This window comes from Mytilus californianus, unplaced genomic scaffold (assembly GCF_021869535.1).
Source record: "Mytilus californianus isolate M0D057914Y unplaced genomic scaffold, xbMytCali1.0.p SCAF_4, whole genome shotgun sequence".
Taxonomy (NCBI): Eukaryota; Metazoa; Mollusca; class Bivalvia; order Mytilida; family Mytilidae; genus Mytilus; species Mytilus californianus.
This window is the reverse complement of record NW_026262690.1, coordinates 73,715,651-73,729,270: the sequence shown is the minus strand read 5'-3', so window position 1 is coordinate 73,729,270 and position 13,620 is coordinate 73,715,651.

The window sequence follows — 13,620 nt, the reverse complement described above, 5'->3', positions numbered from 1 at the left end:
TAGTAGAAAACTTGCTTGAATAATTTGCCTTTATCAATAACGACAAGTTTTCTTCAGGTACAGCCAAACTTCCAAACCAAAACGTTGTATCTATGGAGGAATCTAGATATGTTTTGTGGTAACAATATCCTTGATTCAGTAGTACATAGATTACGTTCATTGAAATCCAAAACGTCAGATACGGACATAGCGACCGTAAATGTTAATAGGTGTATAGCAATACTAATTAGTTAGGTTTTGATTTATTTATTACAACATCAATATTTCTACCGATGAAAACTAAACTAAAAGATCCAAATGCAGTGTTAAATAAGTATCCTTTAAGGATATGTTTTTTAAAGGAACAATTAATTTACCCGGATCATATATAAGTTTACGTGCTGGATAAACAACATCACCGTAAGACTTAGGGTGTGCTATCCCATTTGTAATAAGTAATTAGTTTTCTACAGGTACAAACAAACTTCCAAACATACTCTTTGTATCTATGAAATAATTTAGTAAAAGTTAATTAAATCTTAGTCTTCTAAGTTTACCAGTAATACATAGATTACGTTCATTGAAATCCAAAACATCACAAAAGATACGTACATAGCGAATTAGGATATATAAACACCTTAAGATGACGCCAAAGGAACACTACCGTCCAAAAATTAGCAACAGGGAACAAATAATCGTTCCTTTTGTCATACGTTTTTGTGTATAGTTTTCCATGTAAAACGAAAATATCAAAATCTAGGGAAAGACAGTTATAACTGTTTACATTTCCGTTGGGAAAATTTAGGCTGAATACCTAGAGAATTCTTCATTATTTAACGAATAAGTATCATCAACGGTAAGTGTTGCTGAATTTGTCAATTTAATGGAATTAAGACGGGTCTTTACTGAGTTTAGCCATAAAAAAAAGTTTGATTTATTACAATACAGGAACAAGTCTACCATTAAAAGGGCGAAATTGGTGCCCATATGAAATCCTACTGTCCATAAGCTTCATTGCGGAAACGTACACAGATGTTGTCAAGGGGGAAATTTACGTATCTCACTTTCAGTTAAAAAAATCTAGCAAATTTCCATTTTTCACTACAGAAGAAGGCTTTATATGAGTTGCAGCAAAACAATTTGCAATCAGATTTTTCAAACAACTATTTAAGATAGGAAAATCAAATGCACGTAATTTATCTAAAACATCCCCTTTTTTTTCTCTCTCTCCAAAAATAGTTAATTCAAATATTGTTTATATGTTTTATCAAAAGAGTTAAAGATACGTTCTTTGATGTTTGTTAATGTCCTAGTTAAAAGCGAAGAAAGATTAGTTGTAGAACACTTACTAGAGTTGGAGATGAAACGATGATATTTTACGGGGTTTTGATATGATTGTTTATCCTTAATGGAGCACAAGGACCTGAATGTAGGAGAATTTATAATGTCATTCTTAAGAACTTCCGTGTAATATTTACGTCATACCACCACCATATTGTTGGCCGCTATGTCGACCGGTTCGAACACAAACCGCAGTTAGCGAGTACTTGAAGCTTGTTTATGATTTTAGATATAGGCGTATTATGTACACTTTTGTTTATTTTCAAATAATTTACAAAGTGTGAAATTAACTATCCACAACATTTATACATTTATTTAAAGCAGAATCAGAATATTTTTGTCCGTTTTTCCCCGTTTACAACTATTGTTGGCGAAAAAGGTCAAACCTCCTGTGTGCTAAAATGATATATATTTTTCCTGTTGAAGAAGATGGTAAGTACTACAACAAAATCTCATGGAAATGAATGAACAATTAAAAGATATTTTTCATGGACTTCAATCCATATGTTTAGTTCTCCTCCTGGTATATGATACAATGCTACCTATTGTTATCCTTTGGCATCCATCGTCCGTAAGCTTTCACGATTCAATCTTCTCTGAAACCTTTTATCAAACCGTTTATAATTGACAGGATTTCCTACATGTAGTAATGGCTGTTACCAAGGCATTGAAAATTCTAATGCAGTGTTCACGCATAGCCGGAGAGTTTGGTGCGTTTTGTAACATTCGGGAAAATCAGCCGATTTTGTCCTGTCGGTTTACAATCGTTACTGTGTCGGCACTGTTTCTGCTGTATCGGATCAAACTCGTAATAACTTCCTACGTCGGTTCACTGTTTGGTCACTGTCTTCTGATCCCTATCAGTTCACATTCGGGAGAATCGGTACGCTGTTGGGGCAGATTTTCTTGCAAAAGATAGAAATTAAATCAGAATCGGATTATAAAAGTGATAACGGGACGCATCCTGAAAATATCTGTAACTGTTTTTCAAATTTCCATCCACGAATTACAGGATCTTGATCCTACTAATGACAAATTGAAAAAATCGGGAATTGTCCTATCAAAGAGGGCAGTAACAATCTTGAATGTGTGACTGAACCGAATGACAATCGAGTATATGTCGTGACAGAATCTGCTGCATTGGATCAAATCATTACAATGTTCAGTGATATCTGGATTATATTCTATTGAACAGACATGCTCTGGAGAAATGTTTCATTGTCGTTTCTTGTCGATTGAGTCCAGATTGCGCCAAGAACTTGCAGAATTTCTTCTGTCAGCATCGGTTCATTGTCTGGTCACTGTCTGATCTCTGTTGGATCGCATTCGGAAGAATCAGCAGGACAGATTCAATCGTTTTTACAAACAAGTAAAAATTCTGAATGTGTCAAACTTCTGATCAAATCCTGTAAATTCTGGCTAGAAATTAAAAATTTTGCAAAATTATTATTCAATCTCTACAGCAATTAGATAATGTCCAGGAAGCGTCGAGATTCAGTCGTTGCAAGTCGAATTCGTCCTGATTATTCCGTTTTCAAACCGATTCTGATCCGATCTGTATCGTTCGTAGGGTAAAAACGACAAAATCTGTCAAAAGAGATCAAACAGTGACCGGACACTGAATCGACTCAAATAAAAGACATTCAGCAAGATCTGGACGCAATCTGGACACAGTTCAGACACCGTCCAGACAATACAAGACATTGTTATGATTTTTATCCAATATAAAAGAATCTATCACGATATAGCAATCCGACTATAAAAAATTTACTGATATTCCCGAATGTTAAGGGACACACCTAACTGTCGGAATTGCTTAACCGACCTCTTCTGGCCATTGCCGACTCGTAGGGCTCTGTTACGAACATATACGACTGCTTTCAGACAATGATAGCAAATTCCAGATGATTGAGGATAATGATTCTACTTTTTCACTTTTCGTGTCATACCGCTGTCAGATCTCAATCGAGAGTTATGATCGGCTATGTATGAATGCTGCATTGGGGAAAACAAACTAAAAATATATTCATTGCTTCGCCATTTTATTTGGACAAAACAGAACTGCGCAAACTTTGATACAAGTTATTAAATTCTTAAATTGTTATTCCCAATGTTGCAATTATCTTCCTTTTGCTATGGTTAGTGAATTGAATTCACACAATGCTACATATTGTATATTCTCTTTACAAAAACAAACTAGAGGCACCACAGAGCCTGTATCGATCAACTGGCATTTTTTCATAAAAAATATCAAAAACAACAAGAATGTCTGTGTTGAATTGAAGCTGTGTGGGTAACCCGTATTGATGATTTTTTTTCTATGTCAGTTTCTGTTAACCCATAAAGTTTGAATGATAATAGCAAACACTGCAAATATAATGCAAAATTGTGATTTAAGAGCAACAGTCTCCGTGGGAAGTCGCTTGATAATTTCATTCATATCAGAAATATTTGTGTATATTGTGTTGCTAATTGGTTTTCTAAACAGGTTTCAATCTATCTACTTGAATAACTCCTATGTAGGTGTTGACGGATGATTTTGACCTTATTGGCTTATTTGTCTAACCGATATTGTTTCTGTTCAAACTATCACTATCTCTTTTATAGTTTTTAATATTATATATCCATAATATAGAATTCGGCTATATCAAAGCCTCATCTTATTGATTCCTTTAAGTTTTTTTTATAGAGTAAGACTTTTTCAAAATAGTACTTGACCCCTCATAAAAATTAAATCACTTTCCCATGCATAGTTACACGTATAATAACTTTTCTTTTTAGGGCACCATTTACATTGTAAATAGATAAATAACCACTCACATTTTTAACTTCGATATACATGTATATAATTTAGATCAATTATTTCATTTTAGACAAATTGATATGAAGGAGTTTTATTTAATTTTTGTATAAGCTGGGTGTTTTTTTACTTTCTATGACCAACAGGCATAGGTATAGGGTATATTGCATGCTTTTTTTTTATCATTTTCTTTATCATTCACCTGCCAATCAAATGCATTATTTCTCATTATAAAATTGAAAATGTAGAAAATAGACTTAGCAGCCACCATATCCATGCTATATAAAAATAAGCGAGAAAACTAACTGTTTGATATATACATTACAATTTACGAAAAACAAATGTGACAAATATGAACCAAAGGCCACTGAACTACAGGCTTCTGGCTATTTCGCTTCTATTAATTTTACATATTTTCTGTATCAATGATTCAAATAATTACATTACATATAAGTTCATACATTTCCGTAATTTTCTTTCGCAGAGGTATTCTAAAAGTTATATTTTATTTCAATCTGAAATGCTAGCTTTAGGATTGCAGGTGTTCTCCGTGACAACGTAAAAACAATGCATAAAAAAACAAACGAAGGGCTTGATTTAAATAGAATTTAATGGTTGAAGTAAAAAATTTCAATTACAAGAAGTGATTGGTTTTTTTTTTTTGTGTTTTTTTTTGTTATTATAGGCTGTAAAATCTTTTGATGTACGTCATACAAAATATGTTTCTGTCAACACTTTAACACTAACAAAATTACAAAAACATTCAATTCTTAAGTAAAAAGAACAAATTACCAGGACAGTATAGGGACATTTTTTTTCGTCGCCGGCACATCATCAAGAAAATTTGGTTTTGCGAATTTAAAAGAATGTTGCAATAACAAATTGTTGCAATATACCTCGTTTGAAAATGCTAATACTTTTGCAGTACAAAAATTATGTGCTGTACAAATTATAATTTGTACGAAAACAACAATATGTTAACATCATACTGTGGTCAACAGTAAGTTGTATGACTGCTTTTTCTGTCTAGAAAATACCTTCTCAATCAGTTAAGTGTTGCACCAATTATAATGTTTATCAAAGCAGGTATATCATTCCATAGTGAATTTAAATAAAGTGATACAATAATTGGTTGAATCTGTAAATATAGATATCTGGATTTAACATTTGGTAAACTAGGGGTTCTTGTTGATCAGCCTTTAGTTTTCTATGCTGTGTTTTATGTACTGTTGTTTGTATTCTAGTCTTTTTCTTATTTTGCGTTGGCGCTGTCAGTTTATTTTTGACTTATGAGTTTGAATGTCCCTTTAGTATCTCTCACCTCTCTTTAAATTGTATATTTACAACGGGAATGTTGTTTCAAGCGAAAGACGGATGCCTCTTGTGGAGCACCTGAGCTCATCCTAACTTTTTGTTGGGGTTCGTGTTGCTCATTTTTTAGGGTTTTTTAATGTAGTATTGTGGACTAGTTTGTCCATTCGTTGTCTTTTTGTTTCCTTTTGCATAACGGGGTCATTTTATCTCGACTATTGAGTTTTGAATGTCTCTTAGGTATCTTCCGCCTCTTTTCTATCAGAAAGCCATGATTACTCAACTTTGAAATCCAAATAATTTTAATTTTTAAATTCATCCACTGGTTTTTATAGTAGTTACATTTAAGGTTATTAAGGAATTGTTTTTGTGTGTAAGCTCGGCCGTCATGGTGAAACGTATAAATGATTGACAAAACAATCCCTTAATAAAACCAAAAAGAAAGTAAAAATCCTTTCATTGCTGCTCTTTTTCTATAAAGTTAAAAGATGTCCTTCAAAAAGGCACAAAGTTCAGTATGATACCTCAATGAAATTAAAGAGGCTACTACCGAATTGAATGGACATCTTTGCAAAATGCTGCTTACTCTCTATTTATTTATTGAAGCAAACAATATCATTACAAGGGTAATACCAACAAATTACACACTATAAAGTACAAAGCAAAATAATAAATCCTTGCATAGGTTGCCTGACAATCTCATTAGAAAATACAGAATTGACTTATAGATGTATTAGGTAAACCATGGGGCTAATCAATACCTTAATTGAATGGAAGATATCTAAAAAAAAAAAATGCAAACAATTTCGATATACTGCAAAATGAATTACCTTCGTCCGTGTAATTTTTTACCCCAAATGCAACTATAATTATAATACATAGTGCATATGGAAACCCTTAGTACATGTATATCATAGTGTTAATATACATTTTGACTTATCCGTAATCCTGAACGTCTTCGAAAAAACAAAACCTAATACTGAATGCGAATCGGTGTACATATACATCCATAAAAAAATAACACTGATGAGTACATCTTAAAAAACAGCTACTGTAATAGTGTTTCTTTTAATATAGAAATAGTCGATACCTACTTGGTCTAATAATTAAATGTAATGGAAGCTTTTTAGAAGCAAAGAAAAAACTTATTAACCAAGCAAAAAAAGCGTAATACAGCTTTTATAGAAATATAAGGAACCAAGTCATTCCATTAGACTTACTGTTCAAACTTTGTGATCCCATGGTAGAGCCTATTCTATTATATGGTTGTGAGATATGGAGGTTCAAAAACTTGAAAATTTTAGAACAAATTAACTTAGGTTTTTGTAAACGAATTTTAAAAGTAAGGTCTACAACACCTAGTTGTATGGTCTATGGAGAATTAGGTAGATTTCCATTTGAAATAAAAGTTAAAATAAGAATGGCATCATTTTGGAGAAAATATTGTATGGTTAAAAGATAAGTAGCAATATGTATAGATTATTACTTAGTTTAAAACAAAATAGCAGTCAGTCCTTCAAATGATTGAATTTTATTGAATCAATATTTAATGATACAGGATTAGGATATAATGGGTATTTGTCAATCAAAATAGTTCTGACTATAAAGATCTGATAAAACAGGTTTTACAAGACCAATATATTCAAAAATGGCAACAAAATTTCAGTTATCTTCTCGTGTTGCAGTATTCAAGTTTTAAAGAAATTTTTAGTTTTGAAAATTATTTAATACAGATGTTTTAAAACGCAAGAATCTGGATTACAAAATTAAGAACATCTAACTTACAATCCCCATTGAAACTGGGCGTTGGTATACCATTCCTGCGAAGATCCGAAAATGTAACTCAGGTAAAGTAAATATAGGAAACGAATTTAACTATCGTTTCAAATGTAAGTCTCTTCAACTAGATATAAGAAGATGTGGTATGAGTGCCAATGAGACAACTCTCCATCCAAATCACAATTTGTAAAAGTAAACCATTATAGGTCAAAGTACGACATTCAACACGGTGCCTTGGCTCACACCAAACAGCAAGCTATAAAGGGCCCCAAAAATGACTAGTGTAAAACCATTCAAACAGGAAAACCAACGGTCTAATCTATATAAAAAACGAGAAACGAAAAACACATATGAACCATATCAACTAGATAATATTAGAGAAAAATTGATTCCTAGTTATTATACAAAGTATCCAAGTAAACGGAAATCATATTATCTTATTGCAATGTTAAATTATATAGACAGGTGTCATCTATTATTAGAAACCTAATTATCTTATTGTGATATGTATATTGTTTTGTATATTGTATTATAATTCATATTTATTATTGTATATTTACCTCATGTTACACATATATGTGTCTGAGTGTTGCTTTATAATAAAATCTTGAAATCTTGAAATCTTTTTAGTAAAGTCATTTGGATATAGACGTAAAAAAATAGTAAGAAGATATGGTATGATAACAATGAGACAACTATAGTTTATGTATGATTTTTATAGTTTGTTCTTATGTTGTACTGTTACACCACTGTCCCAGGTTAGGGGAAGGGTTGAGTGCTCACAAACACGTTTAATCCCACCACACTCTGTATGTGCCTGTCCCAAGTCAGGAGCCTGTAGTTCAGTGGTTGTCGTTGGTTCATGTTTGTCATATTTGTTTTTTCGTAAACAGTTTTGTTATAAATTAGGCCGTTAGTTTTCTCAATTGTATTGTTTCATATTTTTCATGTCAGGGCCTTTTATAGCCGACCATACGGTATGGGTTTTTCTCATTGTTGAAGGCCGTACGGTTGCCTATAATTGCTAATATCCACTTCATTTGAACTTTGGGGGATAGTTGTCTCATTGGCAATCATACCACATCTCCATATTTTTATATACAGAGAGATCAAATTGCGTGGATGAAAGCAACTACAGGTCACATTACAATCTTCAACAATGATTCAAACCAATACCATATAGTAAGCTATAAAAAGCCCCGCCATGACATATAGAAAACTAATCAAACGAGATAACCGACGCCCGGATTTATGACAAAACAACAAACAAACAAAAAACCAAATATGGCAGATAGCAACCAACGCAAAACACTGAATAACAGGCTCTTGACTTTGTATTGGCAGATGTATACAGAATGTGGCGGGGTTAACCTTAATTTCATTTCTTCAGGTTCTTTCCCGATCCTCACGTTGGATGGAATATATATACTTCAGAAAACTTATCTTATGCATGATAGATACACAAGCAATAATAACCCTGACAGGTCATAATATATAAATAAGGCAAAAATTCGGATTGACCACATAACAATTCTGATAACAGAAATCTTTTGATTTTAGGTCTGATGCAAGACTTATTTCACAACTTATACTGTGAGATGACTTTATATAGGTATGACTCGTATGTTTAAATTATCTGTTTTTCGTAGTTTTTTTTTCTTTTTATTGCCTTGTTTTGGTATCTTCTACTCCTTTTTATAATAATCATCAATTCTTCTTGTCCTCACCTTTGCTGGAACATTCAATAGAAATAGGATTTATGTCTTATGATCAAATCTTCATTTGCTTTACGAAATAGGACAGAAAATTACAGAAAAAAGAAAGATGGAATGGACCAATACACCCAAAAAAGAGTCTTTGCATGCGGTTTTTAGTCCTGCAGTGCGAGTGGCATTTTCCTAATGTAATTTACTCCTGATTTCGAATGGACATAACTCACACCGTACAATCAACCTTTATCATTTGTTCAAAACCTGACGGATAAAAACCATGCACCGCTGTAAATGTTAATACCGTGTCAGGGATCAGTTGGTATTTCATTTAATTTTATTCTTAAATAAATTTTCTTGAATTGATCTGCGTTCTATCATACTGTTGTAATTTTAACTTTCTCTTGCTTTTAATCTAAAAAAATATGATCGTGGTTAAAAACGATATCTTTTGTTCAATTTAACTTTATAGAGAAAATGAAACATTATCTGGCAAATGTCGGTTAAAATTGTGTCAAAGTTTGCACTTAAGAAAGAAACATATCAATTTACAAAAATAAATAGAAAGAGCGATTTAAATTTCACGCAAGGTCAAATTTTTATTGTTTTAAATAATTTGTAAAAATCGTGTCAACGTAGTTTTTATCCATTGTTTTTAGTCGTTCAATTACAAACAATTTCTAACTAATAACCGTTTTGTATTTCTTTTTCAATTTGGCATATTTATAAATAATTACGCTTTGATTATGAATGTTAAAATAAAAAGAAAATAATATATTCATGAAAGTTTTTTTCATATTTAAACACAAGGATAATGTCAAAAGATAAAGAATTTGGTAGAGATACAGAATTTCATGACATTGGAATAATTGGAGAAACTATTGCAGACGATCTTCCAAATGGCGGGTTATGGAGCGAAGGATCGGATTTGCACCAAAATGAAATATCAATTAACATAATCGATGAGACTGGAAGTAATCTCCATCACGAAGAAATACAATTATGTGTATCTGGTGTACAGAATAAACGTGCCAGTCTTGAAATAGATGAAGCCGAATTGAAAAACGAAACAGATGAATATGATATTGTGGCCCCGAGCAGCGTAAATGGAAAGGCAAGGGAAAAAGACTTCTATAGGCAAAATAGTGCCAGTTTAAACTTACATGAACCAAAATGTCAATATATCTCAGATAATGAAATAACTTTGGCAACAGATAGCGAGGATATAGAGGTAGAAGAAACAGAATTTCGAAAGGAAATCATAACACATAAGAAAAGAGCTGTAAAATCACCTGGTGGCAATCATGACGAAATCCATTTCATAGAATCTATTCCTATAAAAGAAAACGAATTAGAGGTTTCAACTGTTCGACATACAAATGGATATGTTAGTGATTCAGGTTTAAATAAAACTGATATAAGTAACACTGATAATGATACCATGTGGTCCAAATTCATGCAGAAAGTAAGTATATATGGTTTTAAGTAAGTTCTTTATTATGGAATGAAATTACATGTATGAAATTGATGAAACAAGTTCATAGTTACAAAATATAAGAATTAATTTTTAAATTAATATTCATTTTCTATGAAATTGCTCTTATTCCGTAGCCTTGTTTGACTCAGTTTAGTGTAACTTTTGATTTAAGTTTTAAGGTACATCATAATGTTATAAGGTAACATAGAGATTTTAGACATTTCTATTTCTATCGCTTTTCCGGTCATGTAGTTAATATTCATTAGATTTCAAAAATTAATCCGAATTAAAAATTAACCTTTTAAACTTGGTATTAACTTATGAAAAGAATATAGCTCAGAAAATTCATTTTGATGTGCCTGTATAATACGGGTTATGTGTTGTGTATGTAAACTAGAACAGGCCATATTGGCAAGTTCACATGTATAGTTTAATGAACTGTTATCAAATTTAAAATGTGTTTGAATCAGTAACTCCATTTGATTTTTTTTCTGTTTTGCTACAGTTCAAGTCTGTCGGCCAAGAATCAAAATATAAGGTAGATGAGAATGTTCCATCGACACCTGACGAAACAAAATCACCTATCACATGGAAGAAGAAAGTAGTATATACATTGTTGTTTGTTGGTGTTGCCATGTTGACAGTCATTCTGATCGTCATTGCTGTGTCAACTTCCAGTAAAAATGATAATACTGAATCAGGTTGGTATATTATTGCAATAAACGTAATTATAGAGTTTGAAAATTGAATTTAGTTTTATGGCTTTGTTTGACAAATGAATGTGTTTTTAAAATAGAGACAAAGTAGTCCAGTAAAAATCAGGATCCTATATCTGTCCGTAAGCTTACCAAATATTAGAGCATATTTTTCTTTTTAGTTTTTTTTTTCTCAAAACATTATTTGCATGGGTCCCTAAAAAACTTTCAATTTGGATAATGTTTTTATCGTTGAGAATGCATACCATCTATTATTTTAAAAGAAATACATAAATTTAGGGTTTTTCAGCTTTGTCATTAAACCTTTGACATTTTCATCCCATATCATAGATTGAAACCATAAACTACTCATTGAGGTCCTCATTGACATATTGGGCGTATGAAATTTGCGCCAAATTTGAAAATACCACTTTTTTCATTTGCGCCAAAACAAAGTTTTATTTGCGTCAATTTTTCATTTTCATTTGCGCCAATTTCATTTAAACAAGCAATGCACAACGTTTTAGTGAATGTTTCCCTTCGTCGATTTCGAGGAGAAGTCAAGTAAAACTGGGAGAAGGAGATCTCAATTTTGTATCCTGCAATTTCTTTCCGCAGATGAAGTAGGTAATTACTTTGCATAAAGTCTTAGGCACAAACTGATGAAAAGTGTGTTGAGTTTGCAGATGAGGTTCTAAATACGTACGTGTCTTCTGTTTCGCGTTATGTTTTGTCCAACTTATTGTCTCATGATTTGTGTTTACCCGTAAATTGGTGGAAATGAAAAAAATAGTGGCGCAGATAAATAAAAAAAAAATGGCGGAAATAAAAAAAAATTGGCGCAAATGAAGTGCATATTGGCGCATATGCAAAACGCCGGATATGTTTTATTTTTACAATTTGTACCTCTCGCACAGAATAACGGAAAACGTTTCCGGGAGCGTTGTATCCCTCGGAGGGAGAAACTAGAACAAAATGTATCCCGGGGAACTCTCGGAGGAATCGTCACTCATTCCGGATAATATCTCTACAGTTTTTTTCGCTTACTATTGTTTTTCGCCAATTTATGAAAGCAAATTAGATAATAGAAAGAATAGACTCCAAATATGACAATATCATATTTTTTTATTTCAGAATCGAAAACACAAACGACTGCATACGGTTAGTTCATTTAGCTAATATATATATTGATGATAATAGCCTTTTCGTCTTATGATATTAAATTCTAGTAGAACCTGCTATCTACAAAGGTTTACTGACGGAGGGTTGGAATTGTTGAGTATTTTCAAATACTTTTCATTGGTAATAACTAAAAAGAAAAGAAAATAGATAGGACTTTGAAAAGAAAGTATGAAACAAAGTTGAAATTAGAATAGTTACAATATACAATAATTTTCATTTTTTTACAATAATTTTACTTTTGGCATAATACATATAGTATACATATTTGTTAATACGCTACATATACTTACTTTATGTATGTTCTACAGTTCATGCTTTGATTGACCTGACAGTAAACGCTAGCTATATACCAGATTTGAGTAACAGTATGTCATACAGATATAAACGTTTTGCCTCTGACTTTTGTGCTGAGGTATGTATTATATTAAATAAGGTATAATACTTGAAAATTCTTAATACGAAATATTATTATTTATCCAAATTGCATTGTAAATCAATATTTCATCGGTCCATCCGCTATTACATTATAAATCACACATAAACGACAAAACTGTGTTCAAAAAAACAATTTACCAAAGTCCATGGAAAATTTGTTTATTTCAAATTGGCGGAAATCAACAGTAACTTTAAAGCGTTTCAAAGAGGCAAGTTTATTCAATTTTACAGATTTAAATCTTTATTATTATCAACTGCGTTATCGATTCGTTCATTCTAGTTATAAAACAAACATTCAAGAAAGTACATATATAACATGAACAAACAAAAGTTAACAAAATAATAGGATATTCGTACATATAATTTGGGAGTGTATGATATTGATTCCTGAATTGTTCATTACATATTAATACAATTTTATGAATACTACTTTTACATGAGCTGTTCAAAAACATTTGTGATGCTTTGCAAAGTTCAAGAACCTTTAGCCAACAAACTCATATAAAGGGGAAAACTTATGTAATAACCTGCTGGCATAATAATATGCTTTTTCTTATTAACCTTCAGTTTTGATTCTTTTCAGTAATATTGTCAAACAAAAATAATCTATTTTAGTAGCTATGACTTTGACCTTGACCTTCCTCTTTTCCCCGAATGTGACCTACCGAATTAGACTTATCATCGGGGTTGTACTCCCATGAACAACACGACGGTTGCCACAAGTAGAGCAGGATGTACGTGCCCTTCCAGAGCACATAAGATCGGTCCCAGTGTTTGGTGGCCGGGGTTCGTGATGCTCAGTCGTTATTTTTCTATGTTATGTTTGTACTGTTTGTCTTTTTCTTTCTTAGCCATGGCGTTGTCAGTTTGTTTTCGACTTATGAGTTTGAATGTCCCTTTGGCATCTTTCGC